At 41.9% G+C, this 13194-nt stretch overlaps 1 pseudogene across 1 annotated transcript in view; it reads left to right on the top strand.

Moving 5' to 3' along the window:
* The window catches only part of LOC122548245 (peptidase M20 domain-containing protein 2-like), a 39735-nt pseudogene that overhangs the window by 10562 nt on the left and 15979 nt on the right, over nt 1-13194 (top strand). The window contains exon 3 of the transcript XR_015752110.1: nt 7775-7844. The product of XR_015752110.1 is annotated as a peptidase M20 domain-containing protein 2-like (transcript). The remainder of the gene's footprint in view (nt 1-7774; nt 7845-13194) is intronic.

Genomic DNA, 13194 nt, shown 5'->3' with positions numbered 1-13194 from the left:
CCTCTGCCCAGCCTGCAGTGTCCCCTTGACCTCTACTCCCTTGACCTGAAAGAGAGAAAGCTTATTGCTAAATCTCCTGAAGCCTGGTCAACGATCTGTAGGATTGTGTGGTGCAATGGTAGTGACCTACCTCAGAGCTTGAAGATAAAGTTTCAAGTCTCTCCAGTTCCTGAGGTGTGTAATTGGGGGGTATTGTTTTCCTGGAGTGTCAGAGGCTCAGGGGTGACATGAGGTTTATAAAGATATAAGGGCATGGATAGGGTAAAGAGACACAAGTATTTTCCCTGGGGTAGGGGAGTCCAGAGCTAGGGAGCATAGGTTTAGGGTGAGAGGGGAAATATTTTAAAAGGGACTGAAGGGGCAACTTGTTCACACAGAGGGTGGTACATGTATGGAATGAGCTGCCAGAGGAAGTGGAGGAGGCTGGTACAGTTGCAACGTTTAAAAGGCATCTGGATGGGTACATGAATAGGAAGGGTTTAGAGGGATATGTATCAAATGCTAGCAAATGGGGCTAGATTAATTTAGGATATGATTGGCATGGACAAGTTTGACGCAAGGTTCTGGTTCTGTGCTGTACATCTGATTTTTACTGATTGATTTTTTTAAAAAGATTATTGGACCCAGCCACTGCTAACGTCTGATTAGCTGGCAGCTTCTTGCAGGCTGGACTTTGAGATTCCTGATTCATTAAGAAGCGTACTGCTCAGTTGAGTGAATCTTAATGGAGCTTGATCTGGCAAACGTTTGGGAGTCAGTTGGCCCTGAAGAAGCCTCCCTCCACATTTGATTCATGGAGTGCTAAATCTAGGCCAATCCCTCGAGTAAGAATTCAACATTTACATAATTTTTTTTGTCACCACTTAGACTTCTTTTGAGAATAGCAATTACTTTTTCTCTTTCAGACTGAGTCAAGAAAGGTTAGAAAGGTTAATGACTTCCCCTCATCTTTGTCCACACACTCACCATAGAGTCATAGAAATGTTCAGTGTGGAAACAGACCCTTTTGTTCAACTTGTCCATGCTTACCAGATAGTCTACACTAAACAAGTCCCATATGCCAGTACTTAGCCCATAGCTCTCTAAACCTCTGTGCCCCTCATGATTTTATAAACTCCATAGGATCACATCAGCTTCTGATGCTCCAGGAAAATAGCTCAAATCCTTGTCAATCTTTTGAGCCCTTTCAAGTTTCACGACATCTTTCCTAAACAATTTTTCCTAACTATTTATGCACGTCAGGTTCTAGTATGGGGCATAAAGAGTAGTTGAAGATCATAGCTCTGATGTATTAAAAGGAAGCTGGAAAAACAGCTGGAAGAAGAAATGGCAGGATAAATTGAGACAAACCTATGATATTTAATGTACATCCCTGAATCCATACAATCTTATTTGCTGAGTTTAAAGTCATTAATCTGCTAATCCTCCTCCGAGGAGTCACTCCATGACCATGTCCAGCATGGTTTATATTTTTGCAAATGGATTTGGACTGAGGTTCTATCTATGGTAGTTGGCTCTGCAAGGGCCTTGGCTGTCCTGACCTTGCTTAGTAAAGTGCAGAGTTCAAAGCTTCCATTTGACAGATGTTGATTATCATAGAGACTTGCCATACTTCCCATTCTTTTATCTGTAAAACATCTGGTAGATTCTCCACAGGAAGAGCTTATTCATGTAGGGTATCAAGGTGGAAGGGCTTTGAACAGTAATCATTGAGTGGGTAAGTGAAATGCAACACAAATGGTTTCAACCAGTTTGTGTTTTTGTCAGACAGATGTGTTGCAGATTGTATTTACAAGCACGGTAAGCCAGGGGAGGTGTGTTTAGCAGAAGCTTCCAGTTTTGCATGTGGTTGCATTCATAGAATATCAGAACAGTACAGCACAGTATATGTGCTTCAACCCACAGTTTTGTGCTGAGCATTTATGTTAATCTAAGATCAACTTAACCTACACACCCCTCAATTTACTGCCTTTGTTGTGCTTGCCCAGCAGTCATTTAAATGTCCCTAATGTCTCTGACTCTGCTACCACTGGTGACGGTACATTCCATGCACCCACCACTCTGCGTAAAGAACCTACCTCTGACATCTCTCCTGTACCTTCCTCAATCACCTTAAAATTATGATCCCTTGTGACAGCTCTGTCTGTCGCTCTGTCTGTCGCTCTGTCTGTCGCTCTGTCTGTCGCTCTGTCTGTCGCTCTGTCTGTCGCTCTGTCTGTCGCTCTGTCTGTCGCTCTGTCTGTCGCTCTGTCTGTCGCTCTGTCTGTCGCTCCCGATGTTGGCCTGGGGTGTACAAAGTTAAAAAGCTCTCAACACCACATTATAGTCCAACAGGTTTAATTGGAGGCACACTAGCTTTCGGAGTTTTGCTCCTTCATCAGGTGATAATCTCATTACCTGTACGCCTCTATCAAGTCACATCTTCCTTCTCTCCAGTGTGAAAAGCCCTAGCTCACTCAATGTCTCTTCATAAGACAAGCCCTCCAATCCAGGCAGTATCCTGGTAAAACTCCTCTGCATCCTCTATAAAGCATCTATCCTCCCTTTAATGAGGTAACGAGCTGAACACAATATTCCAAGTGTGATCTAACCAGGGTTTTATATAGCTGCAGCAAAATCTCACAGCTCTTAAACTCCATTCCCCCTGTTAATGAAAGCCAAAACACCATACGCCACCTTAACAACCCTATCAACTTGGGTGGTAACATTGAGGGATCTATATATGTGGACCCCAAGATCTTGCTGTTCCTCCACAACTACCAAGAATCCTGTCTTTGACCCTGTATTCAGCATTCAAATTCAATCTTCCAAAATGAATCACCTCATTTGTCCACGTTGAACTCCATCTGCCACTTCTCAGCCCAGCTCTGCATCCTGTCAATGTCTTGGAGCCTGCAACAGCCCTCAACACTTTCTACAACACCACTGACATTTGTCACTGGTAAACTTACCAACCACCCTTCCACTTCATCCAAGTCCTTTATTAAAAACTACAAAGAGCAGACGCCCAAGAACAGATTCCTGTGGGTACTGCTGGTCACCGAACTCCAGGTGGAATATTTTCCATCCACTACCACTCACTGTCTTCTTTCGGCCAGCCAATTTGTATCCAGACCGCCAGATTTCCCTGCATCTCTTGCCTCCTAACGTTCTCAATGAGCCAACAGTGGGGAACCTTGTGTGTTACTGAAATCCATATACACCACATCCACTGCTCAACCTTCGTAAACTTGTCTCGTCACATCTTCAAAGAACTCTAGGCTTGTGGCATGACCTGCTCCTCTCAAAGCCATGCTGACTCTCTTTAATCAAACTTTTTTTTTACAAATAGCTGTAAATCCTATCTCTCAATCCTTTCCAGTACCTTGCTTAATAGACGTGAGATCGACTTGTCTGGATTTCCCAGGTATTTCCCTATTCCCTTTTCTTGAACGGAGGAACAATATTCACCTCCCTTCAATCATTCAGTGCAACTATTCAATTGACTATCAACAAATGAGATGAACTTGGCCAGACAGGTGCACGGTACTCTACAGAACATGATAGGGCAAGTGCTAAGGTCCAAAATGTTGTGATAGCAGCACACCATGTAGAGCCATCATTTTTGGCTTTAGTACTAGTTTTAATCTTTGCTGTTGGTGCTCTAGGAAGGGCAAAGTCTCATTCCCAAGTATATTGAGTTGGAATCTTGCTTTCTTCTTTGCCTATCCATTCAGGTATACAATTCATCTTTGATATTGGAGGTGGAGTAGACTGAATTCCTCAAATGCCCAATGTACTACAATTGACCATCAGTTAAGTAACATCTTTCAGGATCTCGTCCAGGGTGCATGGAGGTTGGTCAGCACAAGCACAACTTTGGTGACAGTTCACTGATAATGATGCAACTCAGTTGTCTGATATGAAGTGAGAATAATTCTGGTGGTCTGTACAAGTATAACATTTAAGAAGTATACTATCTACCTGAATTTTGAGTATTAAATGCAAAATCAAGAAAGATACCTTGTAACATTGGAATTGGAGTGTAGTTTCAGATGTTTACTTCAGTTGGTCTGAAGCCAAAATGTGGCACTGGTGTATCTATTTTCCTAAAGCAGAAAATGTACAAGTACATCAATGTGCTGGCAAAAGTTAAATATTCTATATTTTGTTGATAGCAAATGAGTAAGAAACTTTATTGCTGGGAAATAACCATAACTAGCAAAACTTAGAATATAAAACTAATAAGGTTTATTGGACAATAAAGCTTGACACTTAAGATTCCACTTGTTGTATCATGCCATATTAAAAGTTCCATACAAGTTTGCTTGTCTTTCCCCTCTATCCCAGGATTCTGTAGTTTTCTTGGTTCTTTGAACCTGGTGTCTTGACTCATGATGTAATACGATACTTTAACTTCACCAGCAACTTTAAAATAATATTTAAATTTAGGGGTGAATTTACCTACTACCCCTGCTTTTGTGGAGCATTGCCAAACTAAAGTCTTTTTATTTTCAAACCTTTCTATACTAGAGTTGGTGTCATTTCCGGGTTTTTTTTTCTCAGGGGGTGGTAAATGGGATCCAAATCAATGTGTTTGTTGATAGAGTTCAAGTTGGAATGCCATGTGTCTAGGAATTCTCACATGTGTTTCCGTTTGGCTTGTCCTAGAATGGATATGTTGTCCCAGTTGAAGTGGTGTCCTTCCTCATCCGTATGTAAAGATACTAGTGAGAGTGGGTCATGTCTTTTTATGGCTAGTTGATGTTCATGTAACCTAGTGGCTATTTTCTGCCTGTTTGTTTGTTACAGATCTTAAGGTATTTTGTAAATAACATTAGTTTTGCTTGGTGTCTGAAAACTAACCTAGCTCAACCTACATCCAGAACCTCAACCTGAGCTACAAATCTTCTCAAAACCTGCTATCAACTACCATGCAGGAATTTGTGTGTGTCCATGACACAGGTTTGATGGATTAGGATGCAATGAAATTATGGATTGGTAATCCCTTGAGGTAGGTGTCTATATAGAGAATGCATTTATTAGTGTGAAACATGGTTAGGTCCCTTGGAACTGTTAAAATCAGAGTGCTTTTGGAGGCTGCGACATGTACACTGAGATCTGAGGTGAATTCTCTAATGTTTCATTGTATCTCTAGAAATAACCCGTTGTTTGGTTGGAATTTGTTATGGACTAATTGACGTGTTGCTACTTTCGGCTATTTTGTTTTTCACTATCCCATTGGTCCTCCACTCCATTTGAATCTTCTTTTCCGAGTAAAACATTCTTAGTTTTCTAACTAAAATGTAGTACTTCACAATTGTGGGGTTAAATTCGTTTGCTAATCATATGCTCATTTTGCAAGGTTAGTAATTTCTTACTGTCCTCCACTACACTGACCACCCAAGCTACCCCCTTAATTTGCTATCATGTGCAAACTTAGTCATTAGAGTGTTAGAGATGTACAGCACGGAAACAGACCCTTTGGTCCAACCCGTCCATGCCGACCAGATATCCCAACCCAATCTAGTCCCACCTGCCAGTACCCGGCCCATATCCCTTCAAACCCTTCCTATTCATTTGAAACATTCAGCAAGTAATTGCATGGCACTACAGGTCCTTTGTTAAACAAAAACAAACTTTATTGTGCAAATGAGAAGCTAAATAAAGCATCCTTATTTAACACCATCCTAATATCTGTTTTGAATTCAATTTCACTTTAACTGCCCAAGATGTTTATCTCGAAGTCCTGAAGATTCATCCCTTTTTCTAAAGGGATCAACCCAAATGTATGTCATAACCCACTGGAGTTTACTTCGATTCCTCCCCAGTTTCTCACTCTTATACCTGAGATTTTCAGCTTTCTGGTCTGCGAATGTTCCAGTATCTGTGTTGTCAGAGCTGACTGGATAAAAGCCTGTCAAAAGACCTGCAACTCGTTTACGGTTGGTTACAAGCTTCCTTGATGTTGTTCCCATGCATTTTTACATTCAAGGGGAAAGTTTGATTTCTAGATTTTTCTATTTCTCCTGATCCAAAACTATTCGCCTCTCTGTTAAACGCTTTCTCAATTTTGGACTTTATTTTCTTTCTCGACTCCTCCCCAGGGCAGGATTGACTGGCACGAGGGGTCATAGTTTTAAGACATTAGGAGAAAGGTATAGATGGGACGTCAGAGGTAGGTTCTTTTATGCAGAGTGTTGTGAATGCATTGCCAGCGGTGGTGGTGGAAGTAATCATTTGGGACACTTAAGTGACTGCTGGGCATGCATATGGATAACGGTGAATTGAGGGGTGCGTAGGTTAAGTTTATTTTATTTTACATTAGGATTAATCTTTGGCACACCATCATGGGCCAAAGGGCCTGTTCTGCGCTGTACTTTTCTATGGTCTATGTTCTAACACTTTGACACTTCCACATCAGGCTGAGGTTTAAAGTGCTCATTTATGAACTGATTATTTGCCGGTTGTATTCTGCATTGTTTTGGCACCGGCAGGCACATTTGGTATTTAATGTCATTAACATATAGTTGCTAATGTCTTTGTCTATTCTGTTGAAAAAATTTATTTTTAGATTCTGCTGGTCATCTTGGAGTTTCTATGCTGTCCATTACTAGGATAAATATCCTAGTTTTCTATTAGGACATAGAACAATACAATGCAGAACAGGCCCTTTGGCCCTCAATGTTGCACTGAGCTGTGAACTATTCTCAGCTCGTCCCCCTACACAATCCCATCATCGTCCATGTATTTATTATTTCAATCAGTTCCATGCTAAACTGGATTCCAAATGTCGAGATGTTTTAACAGACTAAAACAAATTCTGAATTGAGTCTACATCCGATGTTGTGGAAACAGTATAGAGCCCACAAAATTTCCCTGAATTAAATGCACCTGATTAACAGGTAACAGGGAAACAACACCAACATTCAGAGACTCTGCTCCCAGAGTACAATGTCAGTTCACTCTGAACAACAGACAATTAGACAAAGGAGCAGATGTAGACCATTCAGCCCATCAAGTCTAGTCAGCTATTCAATCAAGTCACCATTGACGAGAAAGTCCTTCATTCCACTGCCCTATAACCTTTGATTGCCTCACTGATTAAAAATCTGTCCATTGGGCATTCCTACTCCTGTTTTGATTTTCTTAAAGACCTCCTCCTCTGTTTTTGGTTGCACTTCAGTTCCACGCTCCTGATCTTTGGCCACCTGGTGCTGAGGGCAGAGGTTAGGTCAGAGGATCTCCTAGTGAGTCTGCTCCTGGGCCTGACAAAACTGGCCATAAACAAGTCCAAGCAGCGGGCCGTGGAGGGGGTCGTTAGGGCCGATTGCTTGCCCCTCTTTTGCAGTTATGTCAGAGCCTGGGTGTCCCTGGAGAAGGAGTATGTAGTGTCCACAAACACCCAAGATTTTCAGGGAAAGGTGGGCACTGCAGGGAGTGGAGTGCATTATTTCCCCGTCCAAATCTATTTTGATTTAATCTCTGCCCTCCCCTTTATTGTTTGATCACGCAGCATTACCCTTTGAGAAGGGCACTGCTTGTCACTGGCCACTCAGGTGTTTCCTTTCTTCCTGGTGGTGGAAATTGATAAAGTATTGTACGCCTTGTGTCTTTCACTGTTTCTCTCCTGCACGCACACAACATGGGTGCTGGGAAAAATTAGTTCTTGTCTTTGATTACATAGTTTATATCATTAATATAGCTTGTGAATGATCCCAACTCTGACCATGTGGAATTCTATATATTTTACTCTGAATAGCTACATTTCACCATACTCTACTTTGTCTTGTAGCCTGTTCGCTATCACTTATGTTATTTATCTGAGAATTTTCAGGAGTACAAACTAATGAACAAAATCAGAAGTATGCAATTGATTGCATTACCCTTGTAACTGTGACCATAGACCTCTTCAAGAAATCAATGAGATTGCTTAAGCAAGACTTCCTTTTTTTTGGAATTAAAATTGATTTGAGTATTGCTGGCCAAAATAATATTTTATCAAAGCTTTTCATCTTTCACTGATCAGGATGATTCACAGAAATGCCAAAGTAAGAAAACACCATGAATACTTTTATAAGATAGCTGATTTGGTTGGCAAGTGGACTCTTGATTGGGAGAGGAATTGCTATGAAATATGCAGTAGCTAATAACTGACAGTTAATTGCTGTGCTCTATTTAATTTAAACTGGTTAAACATTGCCCTGCAAAATTAACCAGAGAATAGTTGTCCTGTCTTGTATTGAGCTGAAACAAGTAGTGTGTTTACATTTTCCTTTTGTCCACAAGAAAAGACAGTATACCTGCAAATTTTAATAGAAGACAACCCTTGCAGCAGTTCCAGAACACACAAACATGGACACAGATTGGAATTTCTGATGGGATGCACTCTAGGGAGTGGATGGAAGTGATTAGTAATTGCAATGGTGGTGTTCCTTTTTAGTTTTAACAGGACCTTTGTATCTGACAAGGCAATCCTTCTGTTGGCTCCCACAACATAATTAAACATGGACAATGTAGTATTGAAAAATTCATAAACACTTATTATAGCTCCAGGTGTATACATATGTTACCATCATAGACACTTAACCCTATACACATCATGGCTCCAGTTAGTACAAACATTTCAGTCTTCATCCTATCAGGACATGCTGATGATGTCGTGAGAATGTCCCTTTTTAAAGTATGCTGCATAATACCCATTGGACACAACTCAACAGGAGGGAGTGATGGATTTGGATTTGGGTTTGGAAGTTGGGTTGCCTTTGCAACACTGCCCTGATGTACACAGCATATCCCTAAAGTAGAAACCACCCTTCCTGCCTTTCACTAGATTTGGAAGGAGTAATTTGTAGGATTCAGCCAATTACACTTCATTTTGAATGGAGTTACTGTCACTTTATTTTTAACTATCCTTTAACTGACCTATATGTTCCCTGGCTATTCCCTTCTTTAGTTTGTCCTGTTCTTTCCCTGTTTTGATTTATGTTGAGGCTTCCTTCATTTGTGTAGTCAAACTTTATCCCTATCTCCACTCATTTTTATCAGTTTTAAAGCTTTTTCAATAAAAACATAAACAGGAGAAAGTCATGGAGATGTACAGCATGGAAACAAACCTTCAGTCCAACTCATCCATGCTGACCAGATATCCTAACCTAATCTAGTCCCATTTGCCAGAACTTGGCCCACATCCCTCTAAATCCTTCCTATTCATATACTTATCCAAATGCTTTTTAAATGTTGCAATTGTACCAGCCTCCACCACTTTCTCTGTCCGCTCATTCCTTCTGCATGAAATAGTTGTCTCTTGGGTCCCTTCTATATCTTTCCCCTCTCACCCTAAACCTATGCCCTCTAGTTCTGGACTCCCCACCCCAGGGGGGAAATCCTTGTCTGTTTATTCTATCCATGCTCCTCATGATTTTATAAACATCTGTAAGGTCACCCCTCAGCCTCTGATGCTCCAGGGAAAACAGCCCCAGCCTATTCAGCCTCCAACCCTGCCAACATCCTTGTAAATCTTTTCTGAACCCTTGCAAGTTTCACAACATCCTTCTGGTATTTTTTATCAATAAAGGAATACATACCAAACACCGCCTTCACTATCCTATCTACTTTCAAGGAACTATTAACTTGACTCCAAGGTGTCTGTGTTCAGCAACACTCCTTAGGGTCTGAGCATTAAGTGTATAAGTCCTGCTCTAATTTGCTTTTCCAAAATGCAGCACTTCACATTTATCTAAATTAAATGCCTTCCGCCACTCCTCCGCCCATTGACCCATTTGATCAAGATCCTGTTGTACTCTGAGGTAACCTTCTTCGCTGTCCACTACACCCCCAATTTTGGTGTCATCTACAAACTTACTAACAATACCTACCAATGTTCACACCCAAGTCATTTATATAAATGATGAAAAGTTGTGGACCCAGCACTGATCCTTGTGGCACTCCACTGATCATGGGCCTCTGTTCTGAAAAACAACCCTCCACCACCATCCTCTGTCTTCTACCTTTTGAGCCAGTTCTGTATCCAAATGACTAGTTCTCCCTGTATTCCATGAGATCTAACCTTGCTAACCAGCCTCCCATGAGGAAGCTTGTTGAATGCCTTCCTGAAGTCCACATAGATCACGTCTACTGCTCTGCCCTCATCAATTCTTTATTACTACTTCAAAAAACTCAATCAAGTTTGTGAGATGATTTCCCATGCACCAAGCCATGCTGACTATCCATAATCAGTCCTTCCCTTTTCAAATGCATGTAATTCCTGTCCCTCAGGATTCCCTCCAACAACTTGCCCACGTCGGACTCATCAGTCTATAGTTCTCTGCCTTTTCCTTACCACCTTTCTTAAATAGTGGTACCACGTTAGCCAGCCTCCAGTGTTCTAGCACCTCACCTGTGACTATTAGTGATACAAATATCTCCAAGGGGCCCAGCAATCACTTCCCAGCTTTTCAAAGTTCTAGGGTACACCTGATCAGGTCCTGGGGATTTATTCACTTATATACATTTCAAGACATCCAGTACTACCACCTGTAATATGGACATTTTTAAGGTACACCATCCTTTTTCCCCATTTTGTATATCTTCCATGTCCTTGTCCACAGTAAACACTAATGCAAAATACTCGTTTCGTATCCTCCCATCTGTGTCTACACATCAGATGCCTTGCTGATCTTCGAGGGGCCCTATTCTTTTCCCTAGTTACCCTTTGTCCTTAACGTATTTATAAAAACCCTTTTGGATTCTCCTTAATTCTATTTGCCAAAGATATCTCATGTCCCCTTTTTGCCCTCCTGATTTCCCTCTTAAGTATGCTCCTCCTGCCTTTATATTCTTCTAAGGATTCATTCAACCTCTCCTGTCTATACATAACATATGCTTCCTCCTTTTTCTCAACCAAACCCTCAATTTGTCTGGTCATCCAGCATTCTCTACACCTACCAGCCTTTCCTTTCACCCTAACAGGAACATACTGTCTCTGGACTCAAGTGATCACTTTTTTTTTTTGAAGGCATCCTATTTTCCAGCTGTTCCTTTACCTGCAAACATCTGCCCCCCAATCAGCACTGGAAAGTTCTTGCCTAATACTGTCAAAATTAACCTTCCTCCAATTCATAATTTCAACTTTTAGATCTGGTCTATCCTTTTCCATCACTATTTTAAATCGAATAGAATTATGGTCACTGGCCCCAAAGTGCTCCCCCACAGATACCTCAGTCACTTGCCCAGCCTTCTTTCCCAAGAGAGGGTCAAGTTGTGCCTTCTCTAGTAGGTACATCCACATACTGAATCAGAATTTTTTTTTTAAACACACTTTAACAAATTTCTCTCCATCTAAACCCTTAACACTATGGCCGTTCCAGTCTGTTTGGAAAGTTAAAATCCCTGACCATAACTATCCTATTATTCTGACAGATCACTGATCTCTTTACGAATTTGTTTTTCAATTTCCTGATGACTATTAAGAGGTCTATAATGCAATCTCAATAAGGTGATCATTCCCTTATTTCTCAGTTCCACCCAAATTACTTCCCTGGATGTATTCCCAGAAATATCCTCCGTAAATGCAGTCGTAATGCTATCCCTTATCAAAAAAACCACCTCTCTCTCCTCTCTTGCCCCCCTTTCTGTCCTTCCTGTAGCATTAAGCTGCCAGTCTTGTCCATCCCTGAGCCACGCTTCTGTAATTGCTATGATATCCCACATTCTTAACCATGCCCTGAGTTCATCTGCCTACCTATTAGGCCTCTTGCATTGAAGTCCTTCAAGCCTACTCCACCATTCAATGTTTGTGGCTGATCATCCAACTAAGTACCCAGATTCGACTTTCTCGTCATACTTCTTGATCCCTTTAACCCCTTAAACATTTTGCCCTCAACCACTTTTTGTGGCATAGAATTCCACAGCCTCACCATTCTCTGGACGAAGAAATTTCTCTTCAACTCGCTCTTGCCTACCCCATATCCTTAGACTGTGACCCCTGGTTTTGGACTTCCTAGTCATCGGGAACATCCTTCTTGCATTCCATTTGACTAGTCTTGTTAGAATGTTAAAGGTTTTTGAGATCCCAATCCCATTACTTCTCCATTTCAACACCATTCCTGTTCTGGGTTAATTGGAGGCCATTTCCTTGATACAGCTCCATACTGCCCTAGTATTGAAGCCAGTGTCTAATGAAAAGAAGTTCCTCTCTTTCTGCATGCCAATTTGCATATGGCCCAGGGAACAATCAAGTGTTACCACAATTGAGCCCCTACTTTATAATTTAACATCCATTTCCACACTCTGTCACCAGGACTTGTTCCTTGATCTTACTTGCTTCATTTGATCTGAAAAAAAATGCAACTGAATTTTCATTCTATGATTCTAAATATCAAACGACCTTGTAGACTTTGGGCTAGTGCAAGTGTCAGTGTCCTCTGTTTATTGTAAAATAATGCTGTTACCTCCATTTTAATAAATGGCTTATAAAGAATGTGGACGTTCATCTATTTTGAACAGTGCTTCCCCCCCCCCCCCCCCCCCCCCCCACCACCACCACCACCACCACCACCACCACTGCCATCCAGACAACCCCCCCACTGCACCACCTCCATTCCCTGCTTCAATGATCTAACCGCCCCCCCCCCCATGCAACACAAAGACAGTGTCTGCAACTACCACCCCACCAATCTCTGCATCCAATGTATCATCCTTAAACACTTCTGCCAACTCCAACTAGACCCCACCACCAAGAACATCTTCCCTTCCCCACCCCTCTCAGCCTTCTGCAAGGACCGTTCCCTTTGTCAATCCTTGGTTCATGCCACACTCCCCACACACTCACCTCTCCGAACCCCCCCCACCCCATACCTTTCCCTGCAGCTGTAAAAAAATGCAAAACCTGCCAGCAAACCACCCCTCTCACCTCCATCCAGGGCCCCAAACAATCCTTCCAGGTGAGACAGAGATTCACCTGCTAGTCCAACCTACTTTATCTGGTGCTCTTGATGTGGTCTTCTCTGTATCGGGGAGACCAAACGTTAACTCGCCAGGCATCTCAGCCAACCCCACAGGGGTTGACCAGACCTCCCAGTCACTGCCCATTTTGATTCCCCTTCCCATTACCTTTCTGACATGACCATCCTTGGCCGCCTCCATTGCCAAAATGAATCCGACTGCAAACTGGAAGAACAACACCTCATCATCCGCTTAGTCAGCCTACAGCCT

This window comes from Chiloscyllium plagiosum, unplaced genomic scaffold (genome assembly GCF_037043375.1).
Source record: "Chiloscyllium plagiosum isolate Xiang-an unplaced genomic scaffold, Cpla_swu_hap1 HiC_scaffold_3, whole genome shotgun sequence".
Lineage (NCBI taxonomy): Eukaryota > Metazoa > Chordata > Chondrichthyes > Orectolobiformes > Hemiscylliidae > Chiloscyllium > Chiloscyllium plagiosum.
The sequence above is the reverse complement of the archived record's forward strand: the minus strand, read 5'-3'. Positions and strand labels throughout refer to the sequence as shown.